This window comes from Felis catus, chromosome D1 (assembly GCF_018350175.1).
Source record: "Felis catus isolate Fca126 chromosome D1, F.catus_Fca126_mat1.0, whole genome shotgun sequence".
In the NCBI taxonomy this organism is placed as follows: Eukaryota; Metazoa; Chordata; class Mammalia; order Carnivora; family Felidae; genus Felis; species Felis catus.
Window position 1 is genome coordinate 111,448,658 of NC_058377.1, and position 22,138 is coordinate 111,470,795.

A 22,138-nucleotide genomic window follows, 5' to 3' on the forward strand; every position below is an offset into this window, starting at 1 on the left:
CGGCAGGTGAGGCAGGGCGGAGGAGGCTGCGATGAGTTACATTTCTCCGGAACACGGCCGGACTTCGTCTCCTTGGACAGGTGTGCAGCCGTGTGACTGTCCTACCGGGAGACCAGAGTAGAGCTGACCCTCGAACTCTGTGAAGGTTAAGGGCACCCACCCCTGTGCGGTCGAAAACCCGAGTATAACTTTTTGACTCCCCCCAAAAGTTAACTGCTAATAGCCTACTGTTGACCGGAAGCCTCACGAATAACATAAACAGTCTATTAACACATAGTTTTATATGTTATACGTGTTATATGCTGCGTGCACTCCTACAGTGAGGTGGGCCGGAGACAACACGATGGCATTAAGGAAATCACGAGGAAGGGATAATACACTTCCTACTGGACCGTATTCAGCAGAAAAAGAAATCCGCGCGTAAGTGAACCGTGCGGCTCAAACCCTTGTAGTTCGAGGGCCGACTCCGTGAGGACATCCAGGCCTGGTCCGCAGAGACTTCGCACCTGCGGTCGTCTCCCTCCTCCCCAGGAGAGCTGCGAGGGGCCTCCGAGACCACGGGGATGGAAAAGCCACAAGAAAGGAGATGCCTGGGTCCCCGCGTCACCACGTGGAAATGAGCCACTCACCGATCCATGGGGAGCACCCATTTGCACTTTGTGGGAGCAAAGAACTCCTGTGATGCTGGGTCATGATCTGCCTGGGGAGTGTGTGGTCGGCAGCTTGCCCATCTACGGGGGGAGCACGTATTTACAAGGGGGGGGCCGAGTGCTCGACACGGGGCGTCGGAGAAGGCCCTGCCACTCAGACGGCCTCTGGGCCGAGATCTGGAGGAAATGAAAGAATAAACCCTGGGCTCCCCGGTGACCGCATCCCGAACAGAGGAGAAGGAGCCCCTGTGGCATGAGTGTGGCTGGACCAGAGAAGAGAGAGAAGGCCAGGGCGCTGGCCCGGGAGAGTGGGAGCTGAGGTCACAGAGGGGGCCGGAGCGGGAAAGCCTGGCGCTGACTCTGGGAGACAGAGGAAGGTTCCAGACTTGCTCGGCTTCTCAAGCCCCGCTCTGCCCGCGGTGGAGAAGGGGCTGCAGGGGGCAGGGCAGAGGCAGGACGTCACCCGCAGGACGCAGGACGCCGAGCAGAGGGGCAGCCGCGGGCGGTGGGAGGGGAGGGCGGGCTGAGCTGGCAGGTAAACTGAGGACAGAATGTGAAATGGGGAGAGAGGCTCGGGGTGCCCAAATCTGGGGCCGGAGTTGGGGGGAAAGGCCCCAGGGCTCGGCACGAGGGGCCCTGAGATGAGCAGATCCCAGGGGGGTCAACGGCGTGGCTCTGGGCACGGGGCCTCCAGGAGGATGTGTGGCAGCCACGTGTGGATATCAGATCTCTGAGCTGGGGACGAGGGTAGGAGGTCGGGGCTGGAAACAAACACAAGGGACTTCCCCACATGGTTGGTGTTTAAAACAAGGGCATGAAGGGGGGGCCTGGGGAGAAGAGACGAGGTCTGGTTATTGCAGAGGTGAGGGGGTGAGGGCAGTGACCCTGGGGGGGGGGGTCAGTGCAGGGGTAAGGGGGTGAGGGCAGTGCCCCTGGGGATCAGTGCAGGGGTGAAAGGGTGAGGGCAGTGCCCCCGGGGGTCAGTGCAGGGGTGAGGGGTGAGGGCAGTGCTCCTGGGGATCAGTGCAGGGGTGAGGGGTGAGGGCAGTGCTCCTGGGGATCAGTGCAGGGGTGAGGGGTGAGGGCAGTGACCCCGGGGGTCAGTGCATGAGTGAGGGGTGAGGGCAGTGCCCCTGGGGGTCAGTGCAGGGGTGAGGGGTGAAGGCAGTGTCCCCGGGAGTCAGTGCAGGGGTGAGGGGTGAGGGCAGTGCTCCCGGGGATCAGTGCAGGGGTGAGGGGTGAGGGCAGTGCTCCCGGGGATCAGTGCAGGGGTGAGGGGTGAGGGCAGTGACCCCGGGGGTCAGTGCATGAGTGAGGGGTGAGGGCAGTGCCCCTGGGGGTTAGTGCAGGGGTGAGGGGTGAGGACAGTGTCCCCGGGGGTCAGTGCAGGGGTGAGGAGTGAGGGCAGTGCCCCCAGCGGAGAGAGAAGGGCAGGAGGGTGGGGATTTGGGTGTTGGGATGCTAGAGGGGATGAGTAGTGGTGCTTGAAATTGCTGTGGGGATGGAGGCCGAGGTAGGCCAGATGTGCAGGGGGAGCGGAGGTGAATATCTACGAGGCCAGGGGATGCGAACTAACTGGGCAGGAAGTGACAGTGAATCCAGGGGTGAAATTCTTCCCGGAGCGAGGGGTGACCTGGGGTCTGTAGATGACCAGAGCACGGAAAGCAGAGTCCGATGGCCCAAGTGCAGAGCCAGGGCAGAACATTCTGGAAGAGGAATGAGGATCAAGAAGGACACCCACCCTCACCTCCAGGCCTTCTGGTGGGGGTGGTGGTGGTGAGGGAAGACAGTGCTGCCGGGGCGGGGTGGGGGGGATGGGGGGAGCCACGGGGAGAGCCTCAGGCCGGCAGGTGGGGCAAGGGACGCACCCAGGAGAGGTGGAGGGGCCGGTGGGCACTGCTGAAGCCCACGCCCCCTTGCCCACCTCTGCACCTGCCCCTCTGGGCCTCTGCCTGGGGTTCCCCGGCTCAGCGTGTATATGGGGACCCCCTGAGTCCCCCCCCTCCACACCCCTGGGACAACTGTCGGCCTGCCAGGGAAATGGTCAGAGATGAAGTCCCCCGTCTCCAGCCTGCTCGGACTTTGGGGACAGCCCTGAGGGGCGTTCTGCACAGCTGAATGGGAGCCCCAGGTGCCTACCACGGTCACCCGCTCATGAAAGCACACGCTGTGACTTCTCTCCTTCCTGGGATCACCTCCCCAATAACGAACCTGCCCCCAAACCCTGATCTCGGGCTCAACTTTGGGGGCAAGGCTGGGGAGAAGTTGGATGCGGGCTGAGCATCTGGGACACGAGGGCGGGGACAGCGACTAGGTGACAGGGAAGAGGCCTTGGTGGGGCTGGCCCTGAGCATCCGGGCAGTGGAACAGCAGGGGCGCGTGCTAGAAGGAGCTGCGGTCTCTCCGGAAGCACCGCGAGCCCTCCTCGCTCCCGGAGGTGGTGCGGGGCCCTCGGGGAGCGCACAGAGCTCTCGTGTTCAAACTGTGAAGGACACAGTTTAATCTTATCCCAATGGGACAAAGGGTAAGTCCTTTTTTCCTGTTTTAAAATGTCATCATTCATTTTTTAGACTTAAAAAAAAAACAACAAAGCACTTTCTTACAAAGCTAAACATAGGCTTACCATATGATCCAGCAATCGCACTCTTTGGTATTTACCCAAAGGAGTTGAAAACTTATGTCCACACAAAAACCTGCACACGGATGTTTATAGCGGCTTTATTCATAATTGCCAAAACTCGGAAGTGGCCAAGATGTCCTTCAGTAGGTGGATGGATAAATAAACTGTGGTCCGTCCAGACAATGGAATATTGTTCAGTGCCAAAAACAATGAGCTCCCCAGCCACGAAAAGACACGGGAGAGCCTTAAGTGTATATTATTGAGTGAGGGAGCCAATCCGAAAGCCACACAGCGTGTGACCCCAAGTGCAGTAAACCCTTGGATTGCGCGTAACTTGCTCCGCGAGAGTTCCACGAGACCAGCAAACATTCCTAGTACATTTTAACTCGATAGACGAGCTCTGTCTTGCAATACGAGTCGTACGTGACACCGAACGTCACATGATCGCAGCTGAGCCAATGGTTCTCTCTCTCTCTCTCTCTCTCTCTATCTCTCTGCGGGATTGTGGGTGATCCTCTCCCGTGTTTGGATGCTCAGTCTCAGGGCCAGGTGTTTGGCCGAAATCAGCGATTTTTCAGGACATTGGAAGGCGCCCACGACAGGCACTTGTGTATTTTTTGTCACGTCAAAGCACCAATGGACAGTCATTCGCTTTTCCAGACAAGGGTGAGCTTGGGAATGTTTTGCTTCCTTCTAGGTCAGGCTGCCTGCTGACAGAGACCCTTTCCTCTGCTGCCTTATTGCCAGTTACATTAAAGACAGTATAACAAGAGTTTGTTAATGCTGTAGTCAACATCCGTGCAAGTCTCCGCGATGGCCCCCACGCAGAAGAAAATTCCACTGAGCCAAAAGATAGCAGTGATTCCATTAGTGATAGTGAAAGTCGTCCTACACAATAACCCTCCTCTCTCTGGTCTCCCTCACACCAGCCATGAAGGTTGGGGATTGATGTGTTTTTCTTTATTATTTTGTATTATATTACAGTATTGTAATCCTTTGCATATGAAGATTTTCGGGTTGTGGAACGAATCATCTGAGCTTCCGTTCTTTCTTACGGGGAAATTCGCTTTGATACACGAGTGCTTTGGATCACAAGCACGTTTCTGGGACGAATTATGTTCGCAAACATATAGGACATTCTGGAAAAGGCAAAACCACAGAGACAGGTGAACGATCCGTGGTTGCCAGGGGTTGGGGCACAGGGACGGATGAACAGGCAGAGCCCGGAGGATTTGGGGGGCAGTAAAACAACTCTGTATGACACTGTCATGGGGGACACGTGACGTCATGCATCTGTCCAAACCCATAGAATATACAACACCAGGAGTGAGCCCTAAGGTAAACGATGGACTTTTTAGTTATAATAGATCAGTGTTGGTTGATTAATTGTCGATGCAAAATGTTGATAATAGGGACACTGTGTTGGGGGCAGCAGGTGATATATGGGAACGCTTTGAACTTTCTGCTCTGTTTTGCTCTAAACCTAAAAAAAGCAACTAATACCTGATCCCTTATGACCCACACTGTTGGCAGTGGCTGCAGCTGGCGTCGGCTTCCGGGGGGACCACAGACCCCTCTGGTTGGTTGGAATCCTGCGGCTCCAAGATGGGACCAGGAGCTAGGACAGCAGGGAGGGTTGGCATCAGCTCGCTGCAGTCCCCACGCGTGTCCACCCGAGGTCGAGGCATGGTGGTGGCTGCTCGCCCAGGGGCTCTGTCCGTCCAGGCATCAGAGACCAACGGTGGCAGAGCTGGGTGGGTGGGTCTGCCGAGGCTCTGGGGCTGCACCCACCTCCGTCCTCTGTCTCTGGGTTACACCCGGGCACTTGGGTTGTTGAGTCCCTGCACCTGTAACCCCCCACCCGGCTGTGACCCAGAAGACCTTTTTGCACTTCCAGGTCCCTCGGAGCATAGACAGAGCTCCCCTCGAGAGACTGCATCACATTCCCGGGGAACCCATTTCCTGGCTCCCTTCCAGACTCAAGTTGTCGGTGACCTGACCCAAGGGACAGGCTACTCCGTTGTCAGCCACCAGCCTGGTATTGCGAAGGCCAATCAGAGCTGCTTGGGTTACTGTGGGAGTGCCAGGCAGCTACCAGCTCTGTTCTCCACCTTGCCCTGCCCGCCTTGCCTCTCCCGGGTGCCACTGGGTACCCCAGCTCAGTCCTTAATCCTGGGGTTCTGGGAAGATGCCCCAGAGACTGCGGTGGGGTTGAGTCCGAAGGGCTTCAGGCCCCCTTTCCCTTCACAACTATTATATTGGGAGACGTCGTAGAGCTTCTTTGGAAAATGGCTCATGAGGACTTTATGCTCAGTGAAATGGGCCAGACGCAAAGACACACGGTCTATGACTCCACTTACCCGATGTTCCAGAGTCATCAAACTCACAGAGACAGAAAGTAGAAAGGGTAGGCACCAGGGGCTGGAGGGAAGGGGACATGGGCTTTTAAAATAAAAATCATACACTTTGTTTTTAATGTTTATTTTTGAGAGAGAGACAGAGCACGAGCAGAGGATGGGCAGAGAGAGAGAGAGAGAGAGAGAGAGAGAATCAGAAGCAGGCTCCAGCCTCTGAGCTGTCATCACAGAGCCTGATGCGGGGTTCCAACTCATGAGCTGCGAGATCATGACCTGAGCCAAAGTCGTACGCTTAACCAACTGACCACCCAAGCGCCCCCCAAATCGTATACTTTTAGGATGATCCACACAACGATGTGGTAAACATACAGAGAGATGACCAGCGAAGCTAATGGCCATGTTGTCTCCCCACGTGACTACCTTGCATGTGCGGTGACGACACCTGAAATCTACTCTCTGAGCACATTTCCCACGTTTAGTCCAGCATTGACTATGGCCACCATGCTGAACATCAGATCTTCAGACCTACTCGTCCTACACGCTACAACTTGCATTCCCTTGTCAACATCTCCCCTTTCCCCACCGTCCCCCACCGTCCCCAGCCGCTGGCAACCACCATTCTACCTTCTGCATCTAGCTGTTCTATTCCTGTATAAGTGCAATCATGCAGTTTGGACAAAGGACTTGGATAGATGCTTTTCCAAAGAAGATTGGATCCAGACGGCCAACAGACGTAAGAAAAGATGCTCAACATCACTCATCATCAGGCAAATGCAAATCAAAACCACCGCTTCACAGCTGTTAGAATGGTTATTATAGATAGATAGATAGATAGATAGATAATAGATTATATATATATATGTATATATATATATATATATATATATATATATATATATATATGGTTGGATGAATGGATGGATGAAGAAAGATAGATAGATAGGGGCGCCTGGGTGGCGCAGTCGGTTAAGCGTCCGACTTCAGCCAGGTCACGATCTCGCGGTCCGTGAGTTCGAGCCCCGCGTCGGGCTCTGGGCTGATGGCTTGGAGCCTGGAGCCTGTTTCCGATTCTGTGTCTCCCTCTCTCTCTGCCCCTCCCCCGTTCATGCTCTGTCTCTCTCTGTCCCCAAAATAAATAAAAACATGGAAAAAAATTTTGAAAAAAAGAAAGATAGATAATAGCTAGCTAGCTAGATAAATGGATGGATGGATAGATGGATGGATGGATAATTGGATGGATGGATGATAGATAGATAGATAGATACATAGATGATAAATAGATAATAGATTATATATATATATATATATATATATAGATGGATGAATGGATGGATGATAGATAGATAGATAGATAGATGATAAATAGATAGATAATAGATGATAGATAGATACATAGATGGCTGGATGGATGGATGGATGATAGATAGATAGATACATACATACATAGATAGATGATAGATAGATAATAGATGATAGATAGATAGATAATAGCTAGATAGATAGATAAATGGATGGGTGGATGGATGGGTGGATAGATGGATGGATGGATGATTGGATAGATGATAGACAGATAGAAGATAGATAGATAGATAGATACACAGATGATAGATAGATAATAGATGATAGATGGTTGGATGGATAGATGGATGATAGATAGATAGATAGATAGATAGATGAATAAATAAAAGATAACAAGTATTGGTGAGGATGAGGGAAAAAAGAAACCCGTGTGGGAGTGTAGATTGGTGCAGCCATGATGGAAAACAGTATGGAGGTTCGGTCCTCAAAAAATTAAAAGCAGAACCACTCAATGACCCAACAACCCGTCTTCTGCGTATGCATCTGAAGGAGATGAAACCACCATCCCACTGAGACGCCTGCACCCCACAGTCGCCACAGCACTGTTCACAATAGCCAACACGCAGAAACAGCCTAAGTGCCCGTCGGTGGGTGAATGGATAAAGAAATTGTGGTATAAAAATGCAATGAAATATTATTCAGCCACCAAATAGGAGAGCCTGCCATTTGCAACCACGGGGGTGAACGTGGGGGACCCTCAGCTACGTGAAAGAAGCCAGAACCACGGGGAGTCCGTGGTTCACAGGGACAGAGTTTCAGTTCAGGAAAATGCCACAGAACTGTGCACCCAAACGCAGTTATGATGATAAATTTTATGTGTATTTTACTACAACAAAAAATAATGAAATGCCACCTGCCTGAAACTCTAGAACAGGAAATAGTCTTTGTTCCTTTGAAATGCGGATAGAAGAAGGGCGGTCCAGAGTCACGTGGGACCATCGTCTCCAAAGCTCTGCATAAAAATTAAATAAAGCACTCGAAAAGTAAAAAATTACACGTAAAAAAATGACTCTGCTGATAAAAAGGAGTGAAAATCTCAGAGTGACCTTCCCAGAGTGTGATGAACCTGATCATGACGTCCCACCGTCCCCCCCCCCCCCCCCATAAGACAAGGCTGACATCTTTCTGGCATCCGGGGCTCCTGGACCTGGTCCCGGCTACTCCGCAGTGTCCTTTAGTGTCACCTGCCTCGTCCCTAGGCTTCCAGTCACCCCAAGCCCCCTGCCTCCTGGCCCTGCCCAGCGACGCCCCCCTCGTCCAGCTCTAGGCTCATCCCACCGCCTGGGCGCTGCCCCTTCCCCACATAGCACTTCCGTTCCAACCTGGGTATCTTCAGCCCTTCCTCCAGAACGCCCTCCACAGCCACTGGCCGGCGAGAGAGCCACACAGCCTGTGCACAGCCAGTGGGATCGTGGTAGGAGCTAAATCAGATCGGGTCTGGCCCTGCTTCCGACTCTTCTGTTACAGACTGAATGTCTGTGTCCCCCGTGATCCATATGTTGAAGCCCTCACCCCCCTCAGGAGGGTATCTGGAAATGGGTCTTTGGGGGGTAGTTAGTTACAATGAGACATCAGGGTCAGGCCCTACTATGGGATTAGTGCCCTTATCAGAACAGGAAACACCAGAGAGTGTGGGCTCTCTCTCTTTCCCTGCCAAGTGGAGACACAGCGAGAAAACCAGGTTGGCCCGGACCTTGATCTTGGACCTCCAGCCTGCAAGCATAAATGTCTGCCATTCCATCTATGCCAGCTGGTCAGCGCTATTGTACCCTGGCAGCCCGAGGAGACCAACATACCTTCAAAGGTCAGGTGCACTTATAATGAAACCTACTTCTCTTGCTCGCCCTGGTAGGATCCGGTCCCAGCCTCCCTCGCTGACCTCTCCCTGGACCCCAGCCACACTGACTCCCACTTTCCCTCAAATGGCACGCTGCCACCTTACTCTGCTGGAACACCTCCACAGCTTGGGTCGTGGCGGGCACCCCTCCCGGTCTGGGCTCCCCTCTGGGGTGCCTCTGTCCGCTCCCACTGGCCCTCACTGAGGCCCAGCACTGGCAGGAGGGAGGCTGCTGAGCCTAGGGCCCCATGCAGTGCCCGGTATACAGCTAGTGCTCAGAGGGTCAGCGCACGAAGGGGTGACTTCTTCCTGACTCCACATCTGCCACGAGTCCTCCCTCCGCTGGGGCATTTCCTGGAGCACGGAGTCAGCAGGCCTCAGCTCATGCTGTATTCATTCATTCAACGTGAACCATGAAACGTCACAGGCCACCATTTGTTACAGTCAAATGTGGGGAAGCATCAAAAAGCAATTTCCTCTGTCCTTGGTCTGGAGGGTCCTAATGCCAGCAGAGCGGGGTGTCAGCTCTGTAAGCACATCACCTGCAGATGTGCTGCTTCCTGTGTCCTCCCCAGGATAAGTGACATGTCACAGTCATGGCTGCCTTTCTCTCAGCACTCCCAGTCCAGTGTCTGCTCCCAGGAGCCCCTGGATGGATGGATGGATGGATGGATGGATGGATGGACGGATTGATGGATGGACGGATGGACGGATGGATGGATGGATAGATGGATGGATGGACAGACAGATGGATGGACAGACAGACAGACAGATGGATGGATTGATGGACGGATGGATGGATGGATGGATGGATGGATGGATGGACGGACAGATGGACGGATGGATGGATGGACGGACGGACGGATGGATGAGTGAATGTCTTGGTTCTTAAAGGTATCCAAGTTTTAGAAAGAATCCTAGACTTTCTATGGAGGGGAAAGTCTTCAAGGTCTGATGGGGTTTCTAGACCTTGGGTTGACTTCAAGGTGCAGTCTGGGGAGGTGCAAGATATTCCGTGTCTGAGTCAAAGGCTGAAATCTGATTCCTGCCCACTTGTCTCCTGTAAAGGATGGTCCTAATGCTCTATTCCCTTAAAGGTAAACAGAAGCCAAGTCCACACGCTAGAACTCTGGATGTGACTGGTCAATACAGGCAGTGGGCCAGGCCTGAGCAGTGGGCCTCTCGGACAGCTCCTCCGGGGCGCTCAGCACAGCTGGTCCAGGAGGGATCTCCAAGGCACCCAGTGTGGCTCCGTCACTGTACAGGGGCTCCTCGCGGGGTCTCAGAGTCCCCTGGGAGTGGCTGTCCTGGTTATGAGTACCACACGCGGAAGGGGACCAGCTGGCCCAGACCGTGGAGGGGGCTACCCCTTGCCCATGCGGGTCGCAGCCAACAGGATGGCTGGAGGGCATCTGGGAAGACCTCACAGAACATGCCCGTCCCTTGTCGTCAGGATAAGAACAATCTTGCAATAGAACTTGGTGACAGATGGGGAGATTGTTAGGGCACAGGATCAATCGGGAAATTCTCACACATCAAAATTCCTGCCCGTGGGCCAGGCTGGTGACCAAGCCCCACCCACCCCCCATGCCTGCCATGGACCTTTGCCTCACCCAGCGTCCTGGAATGGCAGCAGGGACAGTTGACCACGATCCCAGGGAGCCCGCTGAGAGCACAGCAAGGGGGCTGGAGCCCCAGAGTGGCCGTGTCCAGGGCTGGGGAGGGGAGGGCTCAGACCAGCCTTGAGGGGAGGACTGGGAGCCTGACTTCATCCGGTCAGAGCACCCGCTGCCCAGTAACGTCGCCTCCCCACACCCAGTCCACCACCAGAACCAGCCCGCAGGCCATGCCTGTCTTGGAGACCCCCAAGGCCCCCCCCCCGGGAGGCAGTGTGGCATGAACAAAGAGAGGTGGCCCCCGCCACCCGGTGTAAAAAGAAGAGGGACAGAGAAGGCCTTTGCTGGTGTGTGCACACGGCCTGGGGGAGGGAGAGACAAGCAGGGTGGGTGGGGACAGGCAGCAGGTGGAGGCCATGGCTTGGCTTTGCACGTACTTTTAGGTCTGGTAACCACGTGAACACATCAGCCCTTCAAAAAAATGAAACTCCCAGGTCTGCGAAGTCGGTGCAAACGGATGATTGAACAAATAAATAGAAGTGCCTGCAGTGGTTCCTGATTCCTGCCGGGCCAGTGCTGAGTCGTGTGGGAGGGTCCAGACACGCAGAAAAGCTACAGAACCCAGGGCCCTGCCTGGGAGGACATGGGGGGCTGACACAGGAGGGCCCCAAGGCAGGACGCTGCCACTGAGCACACAGGCGCTGTGCCCCCATCGCGTCCCCGAGCGTCTGCAGGGAATGCACCCCTGAGTGTACCAGGCCCCCAAGACTGGAGACCCTGCCCCCCACAGACGTGACTTCCCCGTCTCAGAGGGGAAGAAGGCTCTGCCCAAGAACCACCTGACCGGAATCTCATAGAAGGAATTGAAAACCAGCATAAACCCGCTGCTCAGCCTCTACCAACAATTTAAAAAACTGATGGGGGAAAATAAAAACACAACAGCGCTGGCAGCCAGCTTCCCACCCCTCTCCAAGGATCTGATGCCCTTTAGGGACACAGCAGCTGGGCCTGAAAGGGACCAAGGCCCTGAGAGAGTGGAGAGGACAGTCACCCTGCCCCGGGCGGGCAGAGTCGAGCCAGAGCTGAGCCGGCGGCTCCCTGGCAGGAAGGCCGGGGCCCGGGCAGCGCGGCGGGAATCTCTGGGGACAGAGGCCACCTCCGGACGTGGCCGCTGGGTGCGGGGCAGGCCTTCTGCCTTCCCACGGACCGTCCCCCCAGGATAACCCGGCCAGGCAAACCCATCTGGCCTCCAAGCAGGAAAAATACCGCCGCTGTGATGCAGCCCTTCGCGGACTTTGGAGAACATCCCGGGGGCCCCACCCCGTCCTCCCCACTTGCCCTCCTGCCCCCGGCCTCCCCCCTCCCTCCACTCCCTCCCTGACCCCGCACCGCCGTACCCACACACAGTCTGCCGTGCCGGTTTCTCTGAGCCCCGATCGCCGGTGCCCCGGTGCCCACGGGACAGCCTTCTGCAGCCCGCGAAGCTGGCGGACCGCGGGAGTCGGCTCTCTGCTGCCATCCCCATGGTGCCGAGCCCCGCACTGGGGACAAGTGCTGGCAGTGACCACAGCACCCCTGCAACTGGTGGGAGGAGACTCTGAACAGCCAGCAACGCCCCACCCCTGCCCCCGACCGAAATCACGGGGAAAACCTGTGTCGTGTTTTTCCCGTCCGCTGTCCTCCAGCCTGGGGACTGACCGGCTGGGGGGTCTGTTTCGAGGACCGCCCGCCTCCTGGAAACATTTCTCAGGACGTCGGGTTCTTGACAAATGAGTCACAAAGCCACACCATCAGCGATAGGAAAGGCACTTTTGCCAGGACCTCAACTTGGACCGGAACATTCCACTCTAAGATTCATGGAATAATCGCCTCGGACGGGACCTCAGCCACCTGCGAACAGTTTTACGGGTGAGGAAACTGAGGCCTAGAGAGGCAAAGCATGTCTCCTTGTGGGGTTGAGGGACTCGGGGCAAGGGGGCAGGGAACCTGGGTGTCCTGCCGCCTGGCCGGCTGGCCTCCACGCCACATTGAAAGCATGCCAGGGCTGCCAGGAGAGGGCTTCCTGGAGGAGGTGGAATCTGCACTGGGGTCTGGCAGCTGAGTGGGTCATGCATCACCTGGAGGGAGAAGCAGGAGGCTCTAGGACCCATCCCCCGCTCCCTGGTCCCATGTGAAGAGTGAGGCCGGGGCAGACCCTGGGGGCTTTCTCAGTGCCTCTGGGCAGAAAAGGGTGGCTCTTCTCACGTCTCAGGACCCTCCACACGCACCTCAAGGCCACACGCACCTCCCCTTACGTCTGGCACCACCTGCCGAGGCACCAACACGAGCGCCACTCGGGCCCATCAGCTGCTGAATCCAGAGGGCACGCGATCTGCTAACGTTCTGGATGCTTCCTCGCCGTTGTCTCTCTACAGTTCACGCTGCTCATCGCAGCCTGAGAACCCTCTCGAAATTCCAGGGTTCTGAATCCCAGGCTCAGCTCCGTCCTCCTGGTGTTCAAGTTCATTCAATGTTGGCAAAGTTCAGCTTCCTGTCTACAAGGGGGCGAGCGGAGAGCGGGGGTGTGGAGAGCCTCTTAAGAGATTCCGAAGGCGTCCCGGACACCCGCGAGGGCTTTATGAAGCGCGCCGATGAATTAAGGAGAGATGAATCACAAACACAAGGATTAAATTCCTCTTGGAAGACGCTCAGGCTTAATAATTAAATGAAAAATAACTTGGCAAATAGATGTGGGGTTTTGCTGTACCCAAAACATTTGGAAGGATGCTTGACTAATCCCAGCCCTGGGTGTGGCCCAGCCTTTCAGAAGGGGCAGTGGTCGGGGCTGAACAGCTGGAGGCCACGTGCCTGAAACCCACAGGCCGGTTGGCTTTGAGTGTTCTCCTCCCTTAAACATCTAGGAATCAAGCTGAGCTTGGAGGGAGGGGGGGTTTCCAAAGACCCCAACTTGTGGCATCCGCTGGGATGGGTTCCTTGGTGCTCTAGTTCTAAAACCTCAGCAGTATCTACTCGGGTGCTAGTTCCAGAGGGACCTTTAAAGAAATACTTCAGATGATTCAGTTGCTTTCAAGACTAGAAAACTTTCGATTTTGATTAACAGGCCAACAAGAAAGCACCCCCCACGTACACACACAAAACCAAGGCTTCACCAGCGACAGTGCTATCATTGTGTCACTGAGCCTGCTCCTCACTGTCGGAGGGTTCCAGAAGACCTCGAGGGCACAGACCGAAATATCGCAATGGTTTCCAGGAAATTCCCTGCCAGTATCTGCAGCTGGGAGAGAAGGAGCCGCCTTGGCCCATTTCTGGGGCAAAGGCAACACCACTCTGTTGGCCGTGAGCCGGATGCTGTGTCTGCCACTTTGCTCCTCCCTGGAGGCTCGGCTCTTCCTGTTGCCTGCAGACGGCCAGGGGTGGTCCAAACAGCTTCCCATGTGCCTTTCCCACCGCGCCCTGGGGCTCAAGGTGCAACTCCTGCCACGTTGTGTAAGGTAGGTCCCTATGAGCCTCCTGGTCACTGGCACTGCTCACCCAAGTTCCTATAGGCATCCACCCAGCAGGTATGTTACGGCCACGGGCAAAAAAGGCACAGCCCATGTCCTTGAGCAACTCACAGAAGGGGGAAACAACCCAACCAATCATTACAGACCACTGTGAGAAAGGGTGTGTGTTTACTTGTTCATCCATCCACCGGACTACCCACCCATCCTCCCACCCACCTGTCTATCTACCCACCCACCCATCCACCCATCCACCCATCCACCATCTATCCATTCATCCATCTATCCATCCATCCAGTCACCCACCCACCTATCCACCAACCCACTCACCCATCCACCCACCCATCCACCCACCCAACCAACCATCCACCCATCCACCCATCCATCCATTCATCCACCCACCCAACCACCCATTCATCCATCCATCCATCCATCCATCCACCATCCACCTACCCACCCAACCACCCACCCATCCATCCATCCACCATCTATCCATTCACCCATCCATCCATCAATCCATCCATCCATTCATCCACCCATTTCTCCACCAACCCACTCACCCATCCACCCATTCATCCACCCACCAATCCACCCACCCACCCACCCATCCACCCATCCACCCATCCACTCATCCACCCACCTATCCACCCACCCACCCAACCATCCACCCATCCATCCACCATCTATCCATTCATCCATCCATCCATCTATCCATCCATACAGTCATCCACCCATCTATCCACCAATGCACTCACCCATCCACACATTCATTCACCCACCAATCCACCCATCCACCCACCCATCCATCCATCCATCCATCCACCCACCCACCCAACCACCCACCCTTCCATCCATCCACCATCTGTCCATTCACCCATCCATCCATCAATCCATCCATCCAGTCATCCATCCATTCATCCACCCATTTCTCCACCAACCCACTTACCCATCTACCCATTCATCCACCCACCAATCCACCCATCCACCCACCCATCCACCCACCCATTCACCCACCCACCCAACCATCCACCCATCCATCCACCATCTATCCATTCATCCATCCATCCATCTATCCATCCATACAGTCATCCACCCATCTATCCACCAATGCACTCACCCATCCACACATTCATCCACCCACCAATCCACCCATCCACCCACCCATCCATCCATCCATCCACCCACCCACCCAACCACCCACCCTTCCATCCATCCACCATCTGTCCATTCACCCATCCATCCATCAATCCATCCATCCAGTCATCCATCCATTCATCCACCCATTTCTCCACCAACCCACTTACCCATCTACCCATTCATCCACCCACCAATCCACCCATCCACCCACCCATCCACCCATCCACTCGTCCACCCACCCATCCACCCACCCACCCAACCATCCACCCATCCATCCACCATCTATCCATTCATCCATCCATCCATCCATCCATCCATCCATCCATCCACCCATCTATCCACCAATGCACTCACCCATCCACACATTCATCCACCCACCAATCCACCCATCCACTCACCCATCCATCCATCCATCCATCCACCCATCTATCTACCAACACACTCATCCATCCATCCAGCCAGCCACTCACCCATCCACACATCCATCTTTCCATCTATCCATCCAACAAATACTCATTGAGAAGTGTATTAGTTTCTCTAGCTGCTGTAACAAAGTGCCACAAACACAACAGAAGTGTATTCTCGCATAGGCCTGGAAACCAGAAATCCAAAATCAAGGTGTTGACAGGCTTTGCTCTCTCTGAAGTCTCTAGGGGAGGATCCTTCTTTGCTTCTCTCAGCTTCCAGTGATCACCAGCAATCCTCAATGTTCCTTGACACGTGGCAACATCTTTCCAGTTTCTGTGTCCGTAATCACATGGCTTTCTCCCTGTGTCTCTGTGACCAAGTGTCCCTTTCCTTGTAAGGACATAAGTCATGTGGATTTAGGGCCCGTCTTACTCCATTTTGACCTCATCTTCGCTTATTACATCTGCAGCAACCCATATCCAAATGGGGTCACCTTCTGAGGTTCTGGGAGGTGCATGCATGTGGTGGGGACACTATTCAACCCAGCACAAGATTGTTCTAAGACCAAGGATGCTGAAGCCTCTATCTGCACGGAGTTCACAATTCTGGGGCGGGTGATAGACTAAAATAAACAGGCAAACATCTAATAGAATGTCCAGTCGAGATAAGCACTCTGAAGAAAAATAAGCTAAGGAGGTCCAGTGCACTGGGGTTGCCATGGTCCAGGGAATGGCTCCAAAAGTCCTCTTTGAGGAGGTAACAACTGCATAGGGGAGCCATGTGAACACTGCTCTGGGCAGAGGGTTGCTGGTGCACCCAGCTTGAAGGACACACGTGCCAGAAGGGGGCTAAGGGGCTGGCACAGAGGGCAAGGGGTGGGAATCAGTCCCTGCCAAGGCCAGGAGCACATGCACTTTTCCTCACAATGCTTGGGACATGTGGGTTTGAGGGAGCTTTATGTCCATTGTCTTGTTCAGTTCTCACAATGATTCTGTAAACACAGGTAACACAGTCCAGCCCAGAAATGCAGGTATTTGCAGGTGAGCTCCAATACATCACTCAGATGTGGAGCACTTGCCAGGAAAGCTGCTCTCCGGTAACTTCCGGCCTGCTCTCTACCAGACGTGGTGGGTTGCCCTTCCCCATTCCACTTGACGTTAGGTGTGGCCATATGACTTGCTTCCACCAAAAGAATGAAAGAGAAGTGACAAGTGTCACCATCCCCTAGAGAGAGCACCTTACACTGTCTAGGATGGTTGGCTCTTGGCCTGGGTCCTACCTCAGCATCACCTGAGAGCTTGTTAAAAATGCCCCACCCAGACCCACTGAACCAGAATCTTGAGGACAAGATCCCTAAGAGCTGAGAAGCTCTGTTTTAGAGAGGGGAGTCTGAGGGAAGACTTCAAACCTGATCCTTTGTGAGGGATGTACAAGTCTAGGGTGGTGGTGGGGGAGGAAAGGGAGTGTGAAGTGAGGCCAGATGCCCAGGAAAAGAGAATGTTGTGCAGAAACACCCAGGTGCCTGGGCAGGAACTGCCTCTCAGAGTGGCCTCCTATCTCATTTCCCACTCCTAAAAGTTAACCAGATAGGGACCAAGTACTCAGTGGCTATGGTTTTCCTTTTAGTGTGATGAAAATGTTTTGGAACTAGACAGAGGTAGTGATTACACAACATCGCATATGCATGCATGAAAGACCATTGAGTAGTTCACCTTAAAATGGTTGGTTTTATGTTTTATGAATGTCTAATTTACAAAAATATTTTAATGTTTTATTATTTATTTTTTGAGAGAGAGAGACAGAGCATGAGCAGGGGAGGGGCAGAGAGAGAGAGGGAGACACAGAATCGAAAGGTACTGGAACATCCATGTGCTAAATATGTCAGCAAAGAGCCCAACGCGGGGCTCAAACCTATGAACCATGAGATCATGACCTGAGCCAAAGTTGGACGTGCAACTAACTCAGGCACCCAGGCATCCCTATGAATGCCTCAATTAAAAAAATAGTTTAACCCATGAAATATCAACCTCTTTTGCATCATACTTTATGGTGAATGACTTTTCCCCAAAGTTTAAGAAAAGGTGAGGAGGTCCATTCTCACTACTCCTATTCCACATCATAGTAGAAATCTCAGCCAATATGATAAGACAAGAAAAAGAAATGAGAGAGGAATATAGATTGGAAAGAAAGAAATAAAACTATCCATATTCCCAGTTAATATGATCATCTACATGGAAAATCCCAAGAAATCTACAGCAATAAGAACCAAAAAAACTGCCTAGGACTACTAAGTGGGTTTAGCAAGGTCATAAGATACAAGGTTACTACACAAATATTGATTGTATATTTATATGTCAGCAATGCATAACTGGAAAATAAAAATTTTTAAACAAAATTATTTATAATAAGTCCTTAAAAAGTAAAATAGTTAGGTATAAATCTAACAAAACATGTACAATATCTATATGCTGAAAATAGCTAAGTGAAAATGAAGGAACTCAAGGAAGACCTAAATAGAGAGAAATGCCATGTTCGTAAATTGGAACTCAACCCAGTACAGGTGCCAATTCTTCCAAGTTCATCCATAGATTTAGTGCAATTCCAAACAACATCTTAGTGTGATTTTTTTGTATATATATGCAAACTGGGGCTTCTAGGTGGCTCAGTCGGCTAAGCCTCCGACTTTGGCTCAGGTCATGATCTCACAGTCTGTGAGTTCGAGCTCCGCGTCGGGCTGTGTGCTGACAGCTCAGAGCCTGGAGCCTGCTTCAGATTCTGTGTCTCCTTCTCTCTCTGCCCCTCCCCAACTTGTGCTCCATCTCTCTATGTCTCTCAAAAAATAAATAAATGTAAAAAATTAAAAAATTAGATCTATGCAAACTGGTTCTAACATTTATATGGAAAAGCAAATGAATGAAAATAGCTAAAAAGAATTCAAAAACATTAAAGTTGAAGGGACTATACTATTCAGTTTTAAGATATACCATAAGACTGCAATAATCAAGATGCTGTAACATTGGCTAAGGATTGGTGATATAGACCAATGGAACAGAATAGAAAGCCCAGAAACACACCCACATAAAATTTGACAGAGTGATCTTTAACAAAGGTGCAAAACCACCCAATGAAGAATGATCTTTTCAACCAATGGTGCTGGAACATCCATGTGCAAAATAAATTAATCAGTAAACTTCATGCAAAACTTCACATCCTCTACAAAAATTATCTCAGAGTAGATTACAGATACAAATATAATACATAAAACTATGACACTTTTACCAAAAGACAGGCGAGAACATCTCTGTGGCTTGGAGCTAGGCAAAGAGGTCTGAACACAACACTAAAGCATGAAACAGAACACCTGTAAATCAAACTTTGCTACAAGTAAAAGCATTTGCTCTGAGAATGACATCATTCAAGGAATAGAGACAGAAAATACGGACTGAGAAAAAGATATTTGCAAACCATATATCCCACAAAGGGCTTATATCCAGAATATCCCACAAAGGGCTTATATCCAGAATATATAAAGAGTTTTCAAAAGTCAATAGTAAGAAAATTTTATACTTAACCAAACCACTGAATTGAAATGTGTGGGGGAGACTTGAACAGTCACTTCACCAAAGGGGGTGTACAGATAGTGATAAGCTTATAAACCTTCCCTCATTAGCCATTAAGGAAATACAAGCTAAAACCATGATGAAGTACCACTCCTCAACTGTTAGAAGAACTAAAATTAAAAATACTTACAATACTAAGTGCTGGCAAGGCTGGAGAGTGACAGAAACTTTTGCGTATTGTTGGTGGGAATGCAAACTGGTACAGCCACTCTGAAAAACAGTGTGCCCGTTTCTTAAAAAGTCAAACACACACTGACCATATGACCCAGCAATCCCAATCTTAGATATTCACCCTAAAGAAATGAAAATGTGTGTTCACACAAAAGTTACATGCAAATGTTTAGGGCAGCTCTACTCATAAGTGCCCAAATTGGAAACAACTAAAATGCCCTTTAGTAGGTGAATGGATGCACAGAGTATAGTATGTGCATACGATGAAATGCGCCTCAGCTATAAAAAGGAAAAAGCTTGCATCAGTTTACACGATGTGAGAAAGTAACAAACAGCTCAATTGGAGATAAAAGAAGGATAATAGACGGAAAGCAGAGACAGAACATTCGAAAAGATCATGGCTTCTAAAACACACAACAAAAAAATGTTAAGATAAGCTCACAACGGGTGCATCCAAGTGAAATGTCCACACTGCAAGTTTTAGAAGTATCCAAAAAGGAAAAGATCATTTACAAAAGAACACCAGTTGCATCAACTGAGGTCTTCTCAACGACAACAGTGAAAGCCAGGAGTGAGTGAAATAACATAGGAGACTGAGTAATGGCCCCTGAAGATGTCAACTTCTGAATGCCCAGAACGCATGTACACCTGAACTTTCATGGTGAAAGGGACCTCTTAGACGGGGCAAAGGGAAAGATCTTGAGTTGGGGAGATCGTCTTGGGTCATCTCAGCGGGCCCAGTGTATCCAAAAGTGTCCTTATGAGAGCGAGGCAGAGGGAGGTATGACTATGGAGCAGAAGAAGGCAGAGTTTGGGTGGTGCCACCAAAAGCCAAGGAACACCAGCCCCTAGAGGCTAGAGGGGCAAGAGCGGGCTCTCTCCTGGAGCCTCTACCAGGAACAAAGCCCCAGTAACCCTAGGGTTTAGCCCAGCGAGCCACGTTTCAGACATCTGACCTCTACAAGAGGGTAAGGGTGTGTTGTTTTAGACCACTAAGATAATCTGTTGCAGCACCAATGGGAAATGAATACAAATCTCCACTGCATTAAAAGAATATGATTGTCCAACCTAGAATTCTATACTCGGAGAAACCATTTTTCAGAGACGTGAACTAAGAAAAGACATTTTCAGACAATAAAAAAACTGAGTTTAAAATTGAGATACCCTTAACCAAGGGCAATTCTAAAGGACAGACTTTACACAGAAGAAAAATTATTCCAGAAGTGAGATTTGAGATCCAATAAGAAACACTGAGCATATATACTAAGAAGTATGTGCGTGAATTTAAATACATTTTGACTACATATAACTCCCATAATTTGGGGGGTATGGAACAGAATGAAACCAAACTACTGCATGAAACTGTTACATAGGTTGGAAGACAGGATGGAAAAAAAAAGTGAATTGAGGTCTTTGCCTTATTTGGGAGGAAAATAAAGATGTGGACTAATTTTAAATTGTGTATATATACACAAATATAATATATCTATTACATATATGCTATTTTATAGAGATCCTTCCAAATGTAAGAATGTAAGGATACTATAAAACAAAGAATAGAAAAATATATACCAGGCTATGTAGACCAAAAAAAAAGGATGGTGTAGTGATATTAATATTAAATATAATAGACTTTAAACCAAAAGGCACTACAAAGATCACAAAGATCACTATATGAGGAAAAGGATCCATTTACAAGAATGTATAATGATTCTAAAATTTTGCACACCCAGTGATGAGCTTCAAAATATAAAACAAAAATTAACAGGATTTTAAAAAGAAATTGGTAGGGGTGCCCAGGTGGCTCAGTTGGCTAAACGTCTGACTCTTGGTTTTGGCTCAGTCATGATCTCATGGTTTCATGAGTTCAAGCCCTGCACTGGGCTGTGTGCTGGCAGCATGGAGCCTGCTTAGGATTCTCTGTCTCCCTTTCTCTCTGCCCCTTCCCTGTGCATGCTCTCTCAGTCTCTCTCAAAATAAAATAAACTTTAAAAAATAATAAATTGGCAAATTTAACAAAGGGAGAGATTTTAATATTTGTCTCCCAGTAACTAGTAAATCAAGAAGACAAAAATCAGTTGAATATCGAGAACAAATTAAAAGCTTTACCTAATGAATATTTATAAACTATTGTACTTAACAGTAGAAAAATGCATATTCTTTTTTAAATGTTTTATTTACTTATTTTTGAGAGACAGAGAGAAAGCATATGCAAGTGGAGGAGAGGCAGAAGGAGAGGGACAGAGGATCTGAAGTGGGCTCCACGCTGACAGAAGCAAGTCCCATGTGGGGCTCGAACTCATGAACCACGAGACCATGACCTGAGCTGAAGTTGGATCCTCAACCGACTGAGCCACACAGGTGCCCTGAAAAGTGCACATTCTTTATAAGCACATAGAATACATTTACAATACATTTACATTTACAATACATTTACAAAAATTAACTCCACACTAGACATGAAGCTAACCTCACCTGATCTGGGGTCTACAGATCACATTCTCTGATCTCAACACACTTAAATTAGAAGTCAGTAGCAGAGAGACACCTAGAGAAAACCCAAGTGTTTGCACTAGAAGACGTGCATCTAAAAATCAAAGGGACGCCTGGCTGGTTCAGTCAATAGAGCATACAACTCTGGATCTTGGGGTTGTGAGTTCAAGCCTCATGTTGGGTGTAGAGATTACTCAAAAATAAAATCTTAAAAAAATTTTTTAAATAATAAAGCAAAGGTCAAGGAAAAACATCATAGTACAACTTTTTAAACACCTAGAACCAAGTGATTAAAAAAATATATATTTCATATTACAAATGATCAGATGCAGCATATCACGGACTGAATGTTTCTGTCCCTTCCAAATTC

At 50.7% G+C, this 22,138-nt stretch overlaps 1 long non-coding RNA gene across 3 annotated transcripts; it reads right to left on the reverse strand.

The window, feature by feature from the left end:
- Positions 1 to 4,256: 4,256 nt before the first annotated feature.
- Positions 4,257 to 12,096, reverse strand: LOC123380669. 3 transcript variants are annotated; one of them, XR_006586741.1, is made up of 3 exons: positions 11,841 to 12,083; positions 4,774 to 4,888; positions 4,257 to 4,409 (listed from the first exon to the last, which is right to left on the reverse strand). It is a non-coding gene; the product is annotated as an uncharacterized LOC123380669 (long non-coding RNA). The 3 variants fall into 3 exon arrangements; XR_006586740.1 differs by having other exon boundaries at positions 11,837 to 12,083; XR_006586739.1 differs by lacking the exon at positions 4,774 to 4,888 and having other exon boundaries at positions 11,837 to 12,096.
- Between the last annotated feature and the right edge of the window lie 10,042 nt (positions 12,097 to 22,138).